The sequence below is a fragment of the Acanthochromis polyacanthus genome, chromosome 10, assembly GCF_021347895.1.
Source record: "Acanthochromis polyacanthus isolate Apoly-LR-REF ecotype Palm Island chromosome 10, KAUST_Apoly_ChrSc, whole genome shotgun sequence".
Classification (NCBI taxonomy): domain Eukaryota; kingdom Metazoa; phylum Chordata; class Actinopteri; family Pomacentridae; genus Acanthochromis; species Acanthochromis polyacanthus.
Genome location: NC_067122.1, coordinates 31,778,221 through 31,793,142, shown reverse-complemented (window position 1 = coordinate 31,793,142; position 14,922 = coordinate 31,778,221).

The window sequence follows — 14,922 nt, the reverse complement described above, 5'->3', positions numbered from 1 at the left end:
TATGCACCTGTTAAGATGAGACAACATAGCTTGAAGAAAATGAACATGCCATTAGCAGGTAATTATTATGTTTACCATGTAAGAGGTCAGCAAAGACTGGTTGACACTGGACATAAAGACCACTGAGGCAACTTCACAGCCTGCACTGTAAAGAATCAGTAGCTCGGCTGTATAGGTGTCTTGACACAGGACAACCCTGTCTTATCCCACACTTTACAGGGGTTTGTCATCTTTGCCCATCTCTAGGTAGTGGTCAGTCTGCCTTTTGCAAACTTCTGGCAGATCACATGTTTCCTCTATGCCATGGGTTTTTCTCTAGGATGAGAAAGGAAGAGCTTGGTGCATCCATGTTCTTTAACTGGAGGAAGTGAGACTTGACAAGAGCTTCCTCCATTCCTTTCCATCTGCACTCCCTGTTATTGCTGCCCCTCATCATGTGTGTTGTCTGGTCATTGGGGATGTTTAACTTTAAATGTGTTCAACAGATCCAGGTGTGTGATAATACCGCTAAGGCACTGATGACACTGTGGCTTGTATGTCTCTTGCATATACAGCACATCACTTCTTTTTTCAGTGGAGATTTCAGAGATGAATGCCTTTTTTCATCTGCTTCTACCAGCATTAGTGATCAAAGACCCTTTTTGAGTTACCATATAAGTAAGATAAGAAAAGAAAGAAGCAAGATGAAATCAGCAGAGAGCGGTAAAGAGAGAAGAGTACCATGTGAATCCGTTACTTGATCAGTGTAGCTTTTTTGTTTTGTTTTTTTACATTTCTTCCTTTTGTTACATTTCTAAGAATTTTCTAATGTGCTTTTTGAGTAATTCTTTTCATCCACGAGGACAAACTGCCATAATTTAAAATCTTATCAGGTGGTGGAGTTCACCTTACAGCTGGAGGGTCCTGGGTTCAAATCTGTGGGAGGTTTGCATGTTCTCTCTGTGACTGCATCGACATGCTGAGGTTGGTGATTCTAAGTTGTGTGAATGTGGTTGGTTGTTGCCCTGATAGACAGGAGGCCTGGCCAGGTGAACTCTGCCTTCGCCCTAAGTCAGCTGAATGAACTATGACACTGCAAAGGGCAAAGCGGTGTATAGAAAATGGATGGATAGATCTGATAAACTTGTCAGTTTCACTTAGGGCTAGGCGATAAATCGAATTAATTCGATTCATTCGCCTTTTAAAAACCTGACGATTTGAAAATTTGCCAAATCGTAAAATCGAGGCGAGCTTAAATATGTAACAATACAGATTCTTCTTCTGCCTTTCACAACTTGTGCACTGGCGTTTGCTTCTGCTTCTCATCTCCTTCCGCCAAAACACTCACACCCCCGTCATGGCGGACAGAACAGCAGACGAAGAGTTGGTCGCGAGAAAAGGGCCTCATGTTACATCGATTATATGGAAGTGGTTCGGCTTTGACAAGACTGACACAGAGCAAACTACAGTCATGTGCAAGGTTTGCAAAAGTACTGTGAAAACGAAGAGTAGCAGCACAACTACCCTCTTTCAGCACCTCCAGCAGAGGCATCCTAAAGAATGGGAAGAGTGCTGCAGCTACAGGAGTGCAGCATGGCTAGCACTAGCCATAGCAAACAGACCACAAAGAAACAGCAAAAATACATTAAAATCGTAATCGTCCAAGATGACTAAAAAAATTTAGATTTTATTGTTTGGCCATATCGTCCAGCCCTAGTTTCACTAAAGCATTATTCACTTTAACAGGCTTTTAATTGTTCTCAGTCAGAAACTCATTTACTCTACTTAAAGATCACAGCTCTGTGTCACCAACAGATTTCCAGGATGTGTTCCCTGGTCACTGGTCGTAGCCAGGAATTATCCGATTCGCTCTAGTCTCTGAAGCCTGTTGCTTGTGAGGCAGGCTTTGTGCCTCCCCGTCTGTATTTGTCACTGTTAGAATTTGAACTAGTGGCACCAGTTGATGAGTGCAAGACAGGATCACTCACAGGACTGGTCACAGTCCCAGCCACTGTCAGCATCTGCTGTTTATATACACAAATAAAATCTTTGTGTTCTGCATCTGCACACTTGAAACATTTCATTGGCCCTGGTTTCACCATGAAAGCATCACCTGTGGTTTCCACCCATGGACAGTGTTTGTGTGGGCAAATCAAGGAATAAAGACAGAACACATCACTCAACTAACAAAAAGCACTGAGATCTCCCAGAGGAAAAGAAAATTCAAAAAGAGATCTCAAAAATGTCTCATTTACTTCTCCTAGACAACTTTGAGATCCGTGTGACACCAAACTGAGACTAAGGCTTATTTCTCCTGTGTCTCATTTTTTTTTTTCTCCAGAGCAATAAGATGCACTAAATCTCAGTTTAGTCTCCTTTAAAGTTTCAGAAGAGATCTCAACAAGCTCTCATATAATTCTCAGAGTTTCTCAACTTTTGTGTCTCTTTGTGATCTCAGGCAGAGAAATCAGAGAGCTCTCTCTAAGAACTCAATCTGTTCTCATCCCAGCTTCAGTTCATGCATCTCATACTAAGCTCAGAACAAATGAAGAGATCTCATAAGCGCTCATTGAATTCTCAGACTCAGATCAACGTTTTGGTTGTTTTTAATCATCTATCATGTTGACTTTATTGTAATCCACATGATATTTTTTTTTAATTAATTAATAAAGATTCAGATTACTTTATTCATCCCAAAAGGGAAATTCATTTGTCTGTCAGCTCATCTACTATTTGCTATAGAATTATAAAGCCTGATCGCTGTGGGTACAAAGATCTTCTATATCTTTCCGTCCTGCAGTCCAGAGAGAGGCCCATCACGATATTATGAGTGGATGATCCGTGGTGTTTAGAATGATAAATCCAGTCAAGTGGGAGGAGAGGGTGACATGACTGAAGTCACCATATATTATTATAAGTGCCTCAAGATGTTTAGGCTGTATCCTGGCAACTTCTTATTTGTTGCAGCATTTATAAGGTGTGTGTGTGTGTGCAGATTAATATAGGCATAGGGTGGCATAGCTCAGTGGGTAGAGTGGCTGTCTCACACCCAGAAGGTTGTGGTTCGATTCCAAGTCTGTCATGCTCATGTGGAGCTGTGAGTGAGTCTGACATATTGCTCTGTAGAGGCTCCACTATTGTTCATTTTCTTTTCCAGAGGAGAAATAAAGGAGCCATTAAACACACTGTATTGAGATTAGCAAGGTATCTCCCACAAGTCTCAAGTATGACTCCCTCTAATTATCCTGTCTCACCTATTTCTCCTAGTGAATTTTAGGAGAAACGTATGAGAAACCTTTAGACAAAATAGAAACTAAAATGAGGCTGACATGAGAATCTCAAATTTGTCTCCTGAGCTGTAGAAGAGCAAGCTTTGAGCAGTAAAATTTTCCTCTGGGCTTGCAGGAACATGCTTATAGACAGATGGAGAATCCAGAGGAAAATCCAAAAACAGGGACATAATGATCCAAAACTCTGCTCACACATTCACCACCATCACTCACTCTCACCAGACACTGAGACAAGAGGAGAGGGAAGGGGGAAGAAAGAAACTCTTAGCCATAAAAAAGTAGTGGTTGAAACCTCCACTGTTCAGCTGAACTTTTGTCACCTCAGCTGAGAGGTTTTTGTGTCTGAAATAATTTTAAATCTGAAAGCTCTGAAGTGGCAAATTTGAACTCTGCCTAATCTGAAAGTTTGTTTGCAAGCTGACTACTTTTATTTTAATCCCAACCGAGCTGTTTGTGCGATCTGACTGTATGATTGTTCGAATACAGCTACTCATAAGAATGATGGCCAGAACTATAGATTATTATTTGGATGTATCCAAACTATCCAAACTCATTTAAAGATTTTTTAGTACCTAAACATTTCTTCATCGTAAAACAAAGCTGTGGACATCAAAACCATGAAACAACACTTATATGGAAACAAGTTGCCAACAAAAAGTTCAATCAAAGCAAAATATGATTTAGATTTGTCAGCGTCTGCACTAATAGGTGTCCACCACTGCCGCCCGGGTTACAGTGCATGTCCCTGCAGGTGGTGGTACTGTGGCTTCTTCATGATGTGCCCAACCAAGCTCCATGGGCTCAGGCTCGGCCACCAGACGCTTGCTGGCAAACCCTAGTCTCTCTTTTCTGGGCAACATTGCGCCACTCCTGGGTTTCTGATCCACTGAGATCTCTGAAAGATCTCTGGTTTGAGCATCTCAATAGAATGCCTCCTGAGCACTTTGGAGGTTTTTCAGGCACAACCAACTGAGAGGAGATCCAGGGCAGACACAGAACTGCCTGGAGATATTATATCTCTTGTCTGACCTGACAACATTGTAGGATTTCTTGATATATGTTTGTAAGGGTTTTCTCCACCAATTATAACTGTAAGATTATAATAATGTTTCTCCACCAATATTAATGTAAGGTTAATGTTTGCTCAAATGGGGTTAAGGGTTTTATGCAGAATTATTACATAGTCTACCTGATATTTGACCAGCGAAGTCTTTAGATTATACAAATATAATAATTAGAATATGAAACACTTCTTGTTGCGCTGTCAAGAAGAGCTTCAGGAACCATAAGGGGAATTATTTAGATTGAGAGGTAACTGGAATCTGTACAAGTTAGAGACCAGGATGTGAACAACAAAACAATTCAGGCACTGAACTTATATTTATGTACATTTATTAAGCTAAACAAGAACAACAACAACACACATTAAGACGAACAACAACAACACAAAACAAGTAAGATGATGAGATGTGAATGACAGGAAAATGAAGGAAGAGAACACAATATTTCAACGTAACACTGGGATTAATATTACACTTGAAATATGATGTTCTGAGGGAAAAGGGATAAACAGACCACACCTGAAAGCAGCCGTCAGTTTGGTAGTAGGTTAATTTGTTAGCCTTTGAATTTTATCTTTGAAAAGATAATTTGAGAAAGTTGCACCAAGTTCCAGTGACTGAAAGGTACTAGTGTGCCATGATGATGATGCTGATGCTGCCTCTGTGGATGGTCCGGTCGGCCTTTATTAATGTGGGTTGGAACAACGGTGGACAGAGTGGAGCCTCAGAGTCTGGAGAACTCTTGGGTTGGAAGCCTCTGATGACAAAAGAGAGTTGTTTCTTCGAACAGAGGATTCTGATGGTGCAGGAGGACTCTTAACTGTGACAGTGAATGAGGACTCCTGATGTTACATGGTAAAAGCGACTCCAAAAGGTAAAACAGGCTCCTGATGGACTCTCAGGTGGTGAAAAGAGACTCTACATGGTAAAAACAGACCCCCAGTGGTGCTTTCAGATGTGGTCTTTTAAAGTGGGCCTTTGCATATCATTAACTCAGCAGGGGTCTGGTACATCCTCCATCAGGGAGGGTTGAGGTCCAGAGGTCCCTCACAGAGTTACATTTTCAGGTAATTTCTATAACTTTCCAAAATATTGAAATTTGTTGAACATGGTTTATCTAGGAGCATTACTGATAGATAGCTGATTAAAATGGCACCAAACATGCTCATATGTGATCGGCAGACAGGTTAAAATTATGACATTGATACTTATCAGGAGGAATAGAATATTAAAAGTAAGGCAAGAGGTAGATTAATCATGAAGTCATTGAAAAGTTCACTTGTTTGGTGAAATGGATGTACATAAAAGGAGTCTTGTCCAGAATTGTGAGATGATTGTCTTTGTTAGTTCTGACTTGGGTTCAGAGTTCCTTGTCGGTAAGTGGAATGTCTTTGAAGTTGTCATGTAGGTTCTGAGCTCCCCTTCAATGGCTCGGGAATCAGTCAGAATGCGTATTGGTGGCCATTTGGTCCTGATAGTGAGTGGGGGTCTGTGTGGGAAATCCTGTAACGCCTGGTCTCCTGCTCTCCTGCTGATTTGATAACTTGCATCTTCGGGCCAGATGTGGAAAGTGTCTTTGTTTGCAGTGTCTTGGTGTCTCAGTTCCACTGATCAAAGCAAACCTCATCTCCACTGTGGGTGTGAAGGTGTTAAATTTTTCGTGTCCTGTTCCACAGTGGTGTAGTGGTCCCTGGAGAAGTGGGTATACTCTTAATTTTCACCTTTTTAAAAAAAAAAATTAGTCCAGAAAAACGCCCTGTTTTAGAAACAGTGACATAGAAGACTACTCTATTCAATTTATTCAGTCATTTCTACTTGCCCACTATTATAAAATTATCATGACTTGATTAGGAGCAGTTTGTAGTTATTACTGGATTAATGTAACATGTATTCATCATGAGGCAAACATGGTGTTTCAGTTACTTTTGAACATTTATTTAAATAAAATACTTCAAATATGAAGTTGACAGTGCATCCTTGTTCATATTTCATCATGAATAAAACCTCAATATTGTTTTAGGTCGAATCTTAAACTACCTGTCCCCATTCTTGTGTTTTTACTTACTTTAAAATCAACTACCAGCCTAGAGGTTTTCCCACATTATCCCAATCTAGCTAGCTTCAGACTTACGTTAGAATAACGTTAGCCTTTCAAAACGTTAGTCAGACTCGGCCCGACACTCAGTTTAACCCGTTGCGCTTCAGTTGCGCTTCAGTGTCCCGTCCGCGGTACACTTTGAGATCTGCATAAGCAATTTGCTAAATATCTGAAACTGCAAACGCGATTATACAAACACTATACGCCGATGGAAAGCTTAGATTCTCATGAATCCGCCGGTATAAACCACTTTCAGCTGTGATTACCACAGCGGGTAATTTAAACACATTTGTCCAACAAACAACGAATATCCATCCATCCGTTCTCTATACACGGCTTCAACGCACACAGCGCGACTCACATTTCCGGGTTCATTATTACACACAGATGAAAATATTCCACAAAAAACGGCCATAATCCAACCTTGGACATCCAGACGACACAAGCCAGTAACATATTTTGTCCAAAACATATCTTGAAGACGGTATATGATCCACGAATAGGTCGTTTTCAAGGAAATGCACCTCGCGATGCGCGTCCAATATTCCCTGTATTTCTCGTCATATTTTTATTTACAAATAAAATATTAGCGATTTTTTTTGTACTGAAAATGGCTGGAATTGACTGAAGCTTTAACCACTGGCGACAAAATATCCTCTCCTTGAAATGTGCAGTCATGTTGCCAGTAGTTTAAAACAATGATTCATTTGGAAACCACCTTAAAACTTACCTGAGAATTATATCGTCCATGAAAGTAGGTTCGCTCGATAAGTACCACTCACTTGAAAGGTGTTTATTCTGACTTTCTCGCATTTCCACGCATCTTTCAAGCAGACCTGTCAATCAACTGGAGTGCCACAGAGGTGTTAGCAAAATTTTCCTCTGTATGACCCGCCCTACTCTGCCTCTGATTGGCTCATCCCTAAAGTTAGCCAATCGAATCAGTGAAGGTAGCATGTACCAGCCAATTACAGGCAGAGGAGGGTTGTTCATGGCTTCATCATCGGGCTACCTGGCACACAGATATTACTGAATGATGCGCACCAGGGAGCATTAGAAGTGGGTATACGCAATGCTAACTGAAAAATAAGTGGGTATACGCCGTATACCGCCGTATACCCTGGACTACACCACTGCTGTTCCACTGTTGATAATGCCTGGTGGATCCTACAACATCTTGGGATCCTCCTCGGAGGAACTAGAAAGCATCGCTGGAATCACCTGCATCACCTGCTGCCATCAAGACCTGGGGTCCGTTTTACAAAGCAGGTTTAACTCTGAGTGTAACCCTCAACTCTCAGTTGATCTACTCTGAGATAGAAAACTCTGAGTTTCCGGTTCCAGAACAGCTGATTTGAGTTGGTTTAATCAACTCAGAGTAGTTTCACCCGGAGTAAAGCGTGTGCACCACAACTCTGAAAAGACAGCATCAATGGAGCCCCGATTTAACGAGTTACCATGGCAACAGGGAAGCAGAGGGCTGCGTTTTTGACCCCACTTGAGTTGGAAATCCCAATGTGCTCATATGGCGAGTTTGAACACGTTTTTAGAAAGAAGTGCAACACCGCTGCGGCTGCAAAAGAGAGAGAGACGGCGTGGAGAACAGCCCGGATCAATGCGTAAGTTTAAATGTAGTCCTTTGTAATCACAATAATATTACAGGAAAAAAACTGTCTGAATGGTAGAATATTAAGTTATTTCATTTAGGGGAAATCCCGTGTGGCAGCAGCTTAAGATGAAATATAAAAACATTGTTCAAACAGGTCAGACCTCGGCATTATCTCATGGAGGTACTTCATGTTGATCATGTTTTACATTGTAAAGTAGCCTAAATATTAAGTGGCTGTTTGACTGTGCAGTTGTTTTATCCACACAGCCTAAATGTCTGCATCCATATCATGTCCTGTTAAATAATTAAGCCTATTTAAACTAACATAGACTTCTGCTCAGCCAACGGAAAGAAAACAGATGCCTGTAAAACGGGTGGTGGCCACGGCCATCTCTAATCACACTGGGAAATCCTAAAAGAAATTCAAATGACTAATCCCAGTCTGAGGTTGCAGCACAATGTCATTAACAGAATATGATTTAAAATGAATTTAACAGATCTCTACATCATTCACCTGCAATCCTGTGGAACTCCTCCTTGATGCTCTGACAGGTTTATGTCCAGGAAAACCACAAAGATGGTAAAAGCCGTTTCAGAGCCAGGAAAACTTTTCTGACTGTCCTCCATACAGTTGTCTTACTCTGCATCTCTGACATCATATAAAAACTTCCATTTGCAAAGAACCGCAGCGCAACACACAATATCTGCTGGATGTGAGAGCATGACTGGTTGGTAAAGTAAATGTAAGGACGGATTAGGTTGTTTATGCAGATTATGGACTTGAAACGATTACGAAACGGTACCGCTCAAACCGATAATTGTCCGGAAATGTGAGAACATTTATGCTCGGTCTGATAACAATCTACCGACGAATATTTAATTATCTGTGCAGTAATGCTGCTCCTTTATCCACTGGATCGTTAATAAAAGCTGTTCTACGCCAAAACTCGCTCGCTTACTGACTGAATGAATGAGGAAATGAAACAGCGTGTGGCTGAAAGAGGGCGGAGACGGAGAGAAACTGGAGGTTTTCTCAGATAAACCTGCTGGTGACCAGGTTAGAGTCATAGAGTCTGTTTCTACGGTAACTGACCGAGAGTTTAAGTTACCCCTCTTTGTGAAACAGGCCAGAGTTACCCCTCTGTCTCTGGTTTAGGTTACCTCCCTTTGTGAAACCAAAAGTTCAGAGTTTCCCTCATTTCAGGGTTAACAAACTCAGAGTTTTCACTGAACCTGCTTTGTGAAACGGACCCCTGATCACGAATGAGTGGAAGAAAATGGAGAGATGAATAGATACTTCAGTGTTGTGTCTTTGTGCTTTGAGAGCACCTCTGCATGCTCTTCATTCTCCAACTAGATTCCAGTGATGATATACTGTTGTTTGTCTTTGCTTAGCTGAGTGGTTCTTACTATAATCTGTATTACTACTCTTGTTGAACGAGGACGCACAACCACTGCAGAACACACTGAATGATCTTGAAACCATTAAAAGTCATGAAATTGTGCAGAGTGGCCACTTTGAAGAATCTATAATATGAAACGTTGTTTCCCTACAATAATCTAAATGTGTTGTGTCATAGTTTAAATGTCTTTAGTTTTGTTCTAAATTATAGAAATGAGTCAAAATAAAGAAAAACCCCTGAATGAGTAGGTGTGTATGAACTTTTGTGTGTACTGTAAATGAAAGCGGAATGACCCTTTAAAACCTTTCTTTAGTCTCTTATACAATGCTGTTTTGATGTGCCAAGCACATTATCATCTGTGTGTTTGTGTGCAGTCTCAGTTGGAGTCGTAATCCACACTGTACTGTAAACTGGCCAACATTCACTGTGAATGCAGGTTAGCATGTTTCCCTGTATGCCTCTTATTATTATTATCAGTTTATTTAAAAAGTGACCATGTACAATATTAACCATAAATGTTTCCATTTGATGCATTGTACCAGAGTTAGCTTTAAGCTCATTTCCATCTGCAGCCCCTCTTCACTGAGCAGTCCCACTCTTCCTTGTTGTTGTTCTGTTGTCATCCTGCAGGCAGGACCCTGGCACACTGTTCACGTGTGTGTGTGTGTGAGTGTGTGTATGTGTGTGTGCACAAATAAGTATGTCATCGCTTACCCACCAGCATGACTGTTCCTCCAGCTGACACAGTGTGGTAATAGAGCCATTTTGCTGTGTGCACACAAACACAAATAAACCTTTGTGGACACATGGGTAACACCTTATTTAATGAAACAGTTCACTTTCATTAATATAAAATATTTGAGCGCACCAAGCTCTTGTTTCATTTTCCCCTCCAGGTTGTGAGACTTTACCCTGATCTGAAAATGTCACACTTCTGGACTGTAAGTAAGATGTGCAGATCAAAGTATTGTTTCCCAGTTTTCCTTGTTTCTTTGGTGTTTTCTTCATGAAACAAGTTGGTACAGTATACAAATAGTGTGTCTCAGCCTCTGTCTGACAGCTTTAATGAGGAGCTCAGATATGAGCTGTGCTTGGGAGATGCTGCTGTATGTTCTCAGTCTGCCCATCCACTGGGAGCTGTCTTCTTTTACACTACAGTTTTCTTTTTGTTGTTGATTTTAGAAAAGGCATTGTTGTGTGTTCCCTCCAGACTTCAGCTGTGGTTTTAGTGCTCAGAGTGGCAACTGCTACAAGTGCAGAAATATGTCAGCTTTGAGCTTGTAGAGGGCACAGGGGACTAATGGCCTGCAGCAGCTCACACTTTGATTACAGTTGGAAGTATGTCCCTCAAACTTTGAAAATATTGAAGTACCATTGTTGGGCAACAGGAAATAGTGAATGTCCAAAGTTAGATTCATCACTAAAGTTGTATGTAATTGACTGAAATAGTGCTATATTTCTGTAGAAATTGGTGTTTTGGGCCCATTTTTGGAACACAGACTGCATAAAACTATACATACAACACAACACAAACATTACTCAGACATTAACAACAGCTCCTTTCCACATATCTTACTCAGTCCACTATGTACCACTGCAGAACATGCATATCTAAATGGGGTGTTTTTCTGATGTTCATGAAAAGGTTGATAAATATCCTAAAAAAAAAAACAATAACGGCGTTCATTTTTAGGGACTTTTCAGAACACCCAAAGGCACTTCACAGTTTATGAAAGCACAGTAATTAAACAGCCAAAAATCAAAGTGGCTGTGACATGAGCAGAGTGTATTTTTGTTATAAGTATGCTGTTCTAAACTGCACTCAATCCACTGATCAGCCAGCCCGATCTCACGAGGATTCGTGAAACTGTCACGTAAGTTTTAGTTTCGGTTTCGTGCGCACCAACACGATTTCGTCATGTTTTTCGTGCCGCTCACCACGAAATGCGCACCAATGTATTTTAAACGGCGGACTTTTCGTGCCACCCAGAACGTATTTCAAACGAATGTGTGTATTATATTTTTAATGTAAAACCATGGCGAATCCAACGCTATATTTTGCATGACATCGTCCCTAACCATAACCCTAACCATAACCATAACCCGGTGGTACACTTACCTTTTTTTTTTTTTTTTTTTTTTTTTTTTTTTTTCCCCAATTTGCATAGGAATTTCAAGAATGTCCGGCGGCCGGCGGCCGCAAACGCGATCACACAAGCAGTATACGCCGATGGACAGCTTAGATCGTCATGAATCCGCTGGTATAAACCACTTTCAGATGTGATTACCACAGCGGGTTTCGTTGTGAGCAACACGAAAAACATTTCGTGGTGAGCGGCACGAAAAACATGACGAAATCGTGTTGGTGCGCACGAAAAAGAAACAAAAAATTTACGTAACAGTTTCACGAATCCCCGTGAGACCGTGTTGGATCAGCAGCGGAGAGCTGGAAGGGGGCGGGGCTAGGCTTTGGCTGTGACAGTCTATTGGTTCTTTCCTCTCCAATGAATCATGGGACAGGAGATATATCTACTTTCAGTGTGTCTTAAACTGGATATAAAGAAGCCATTATGGTACTTTGACTTCTGAATACTTGTCTCACCATTGAGTTTATGTTGTCTCACAAGATGAGTGTTACTGAATTAAAAACATTTAACTATTTCAATAATTGATCCATTAATGCTACACTGATAGAGACAGTAGTATTATCTTATTCCAAACCTTCTTCTTCTGCCTACATTACCCACTGTTCCACTGAACCAGCAGCAGCTCAGTCAGAGATTCAAGTGTTTGATGCTAGAGATGGCTCATGTAGCCTGAAGCCTGCCACAGAAATGAGCAGCATCTACTGAGGTCTGATGAGGTCACGTCTTCTTTTAACTCCACACTAACGGATTTCTTTTCTTTCCAGACTTGTAGTTTTCAAACCCAACTGACATTAAGTCGAAGGACATCACTTAAAGACATTTATCAGCTCTCACTGGAGACACTATAGAGTTTACATTCCATTTTCACACATGCAGTAAAGCTCCCCAACAGCTGCAGGCACTGTGGATGTGTAAAACCAACGTCGTTTCCCTTAAGGACTTTGCTTCTGCTTGACTGGATAAAGGTCCACAGAACAAAATGAAAATACTAATAAAATCAGAGTACTATGCTGCCTTTTAAAACCATAGTGGTTTTCGTAATGACAATGATAAAACTGTTATTTACTTTACCACATTGTTAAAGCCACTAATGCACACCTTACTTTAGCGAGAACTGTGCTTTAAAGGGTTCATTATTAGCTTGTGGCTAAGTCTTCCATTTTTATCCAAGAAGAAAGCTATCTCTGACTTGAGCTTCCATTTGTATTTGATTTTGTTTCTTCTAATACTTTACTGAAAATCTCTCTTTAGGAATTGTCCATGGCAAATCAAACACACCGTAAATTTGACAACTCATAGTGTTCATGAATTGAAACTCATAGTGAAGATGCATTTTATCTTAACAAAGCAATATGTGTCCATACAGCAGCTGCAGTTGCTCTGGTGTGGGGTGGAAGGGGTTGACAAACACCTGACTGGAAAGTTCTGTAGCTAAAGTATTATGGGATTTCTTCATGTCTTGATTAAAGCTGGATTGAGCACATTTAAATAAATGCTAAAGGAACACTTCAGCTGGAGCAGCAGCAGCTCATGAAGCATCAGCAGCGTGGAGCAGGTCCACATCCCTACAGTGTGACCACAGCGAGCTGCTCACTGCTCACACAAAGGCTGATGCTAGTTGAGTTTAAGCCAGCTTTTTATGGCTCAGCGCGAAAGTGAAAGCTCCCGGGCATTTTGTCTCCATCCTGCCATCCTCTCATCAGCAGTAAAAGCCCTCCATTTACAGAACACAGAGCTGAGAGGGAATGCAGTGTGCCACAGGGCAGCGGTTACACAGACAGATTACCTGCAAATCCCACCCAGGGGGAACAGAGAGCAGCCACATCAGCAGACACTGCACGCACACACACACACACTTATACACACACACACACACACACACACACACACACACACACACACACACACACACACACACACACACATATGCATGTATGCACACAGACACACATGCACACACACCCACACCCACCCACAAACACACACACCCACACCCACACACACACAGACACACACACTGAGGTAAGACTATGACCACACCAGGCCACAGAGAGCCCAGCCACTTCATTCTTGATGCAGGAGTGAAGCAGGAGCTGCTGACGTGGACTGACTGGCAAATGTAAGATGTGATTGGACTACCAGGGCAGCAGAGAATCCCTATAAGGTCAGGGAGGTGATAGAAAGTCATAATAATGATTGAGACAAATGGCAAAGGTCCTATTGTTGGTGTTGGACCATCCGCATGCTAAAATCTGACTGGAAGGAGGACACATGGTCCTTTAATTCTGCAGCTGCATTAGGAAACTTGCTGAAACTTCTCTATCACTATGATCATGAGTGGAGGAGAATGGTCACCAACTCTAGGCTCACATTAAATTAGTTACAGTTCTTTTTTTTAGCATTCTGATGCTATACATGACTTTATGATCACCTGCCTAATATTGTCTTGGTCCTTCTTTTGCTGCCAGAACAGCCCTGACCCGTTGACACATGGACTCCACTAGACCCTGAAGGTGTGCTGTGGTATCTGGTACCAAGATTTTTGCAGCAGATCCCTAAGTCCTGGAAGTTATGGGGTGAGACCTCCATGTATAGGACTTGTTTGTCCAGCACAGATGCACTGTGTATTCTGACACCTTTCTATCAGAACCAGCTTTAACTTCTTCAGCAATCTGAGCTACAGTAGCTCATCTGTTAGATCGGACCACATGGACCAGTCTTTGCTCCCTACATGCATCAGTGAGCCATGACCACCCATGACCCTGTCTCTGGTTTACTACTGCTCCTTCCTAGGACCACCTTTGATAGATACTGACCACTGCAGACCAGGAACACCCCACAAGAGCTGCAGTTTTGGAGATGCTCTGACCCAGTCGTCCAGACATCACAGCTTGGTCCTTGTCAGACTCACTCAAACCATTACACTTGTTCACTTTTTGTGCTTCTAACATCAACTTTGACGACAAAATGTTCACTTGCTGCCTAATATATCCATCCATCCATCCATTCTCTACACACCGCTTTATCCTCACTAGGGTCATGGGGGGTGCTGGAGTCTATCTCAGCTGACTCGGGTGAAGACAGGGACACCCTGGACAGGTCACCAGTCTGTAGCAGGGCTATATCCAAAGATAAGCAGTGTTATTTGTTTCACCTGTCAGTGGTTATAATGTTGCAGTTTTTCTCAACTGATAAGACTAAATTCCTTTCACTGCACAGAGCCACCAACTGCACACATTTCTCCAAAACAGGACACTGCTGTCCAAATTTTAGACACTATTCATGGTTTGTGCACAGTTTCCAAAACTCTTGCATTCTTTTTGCAAAAGACTGAA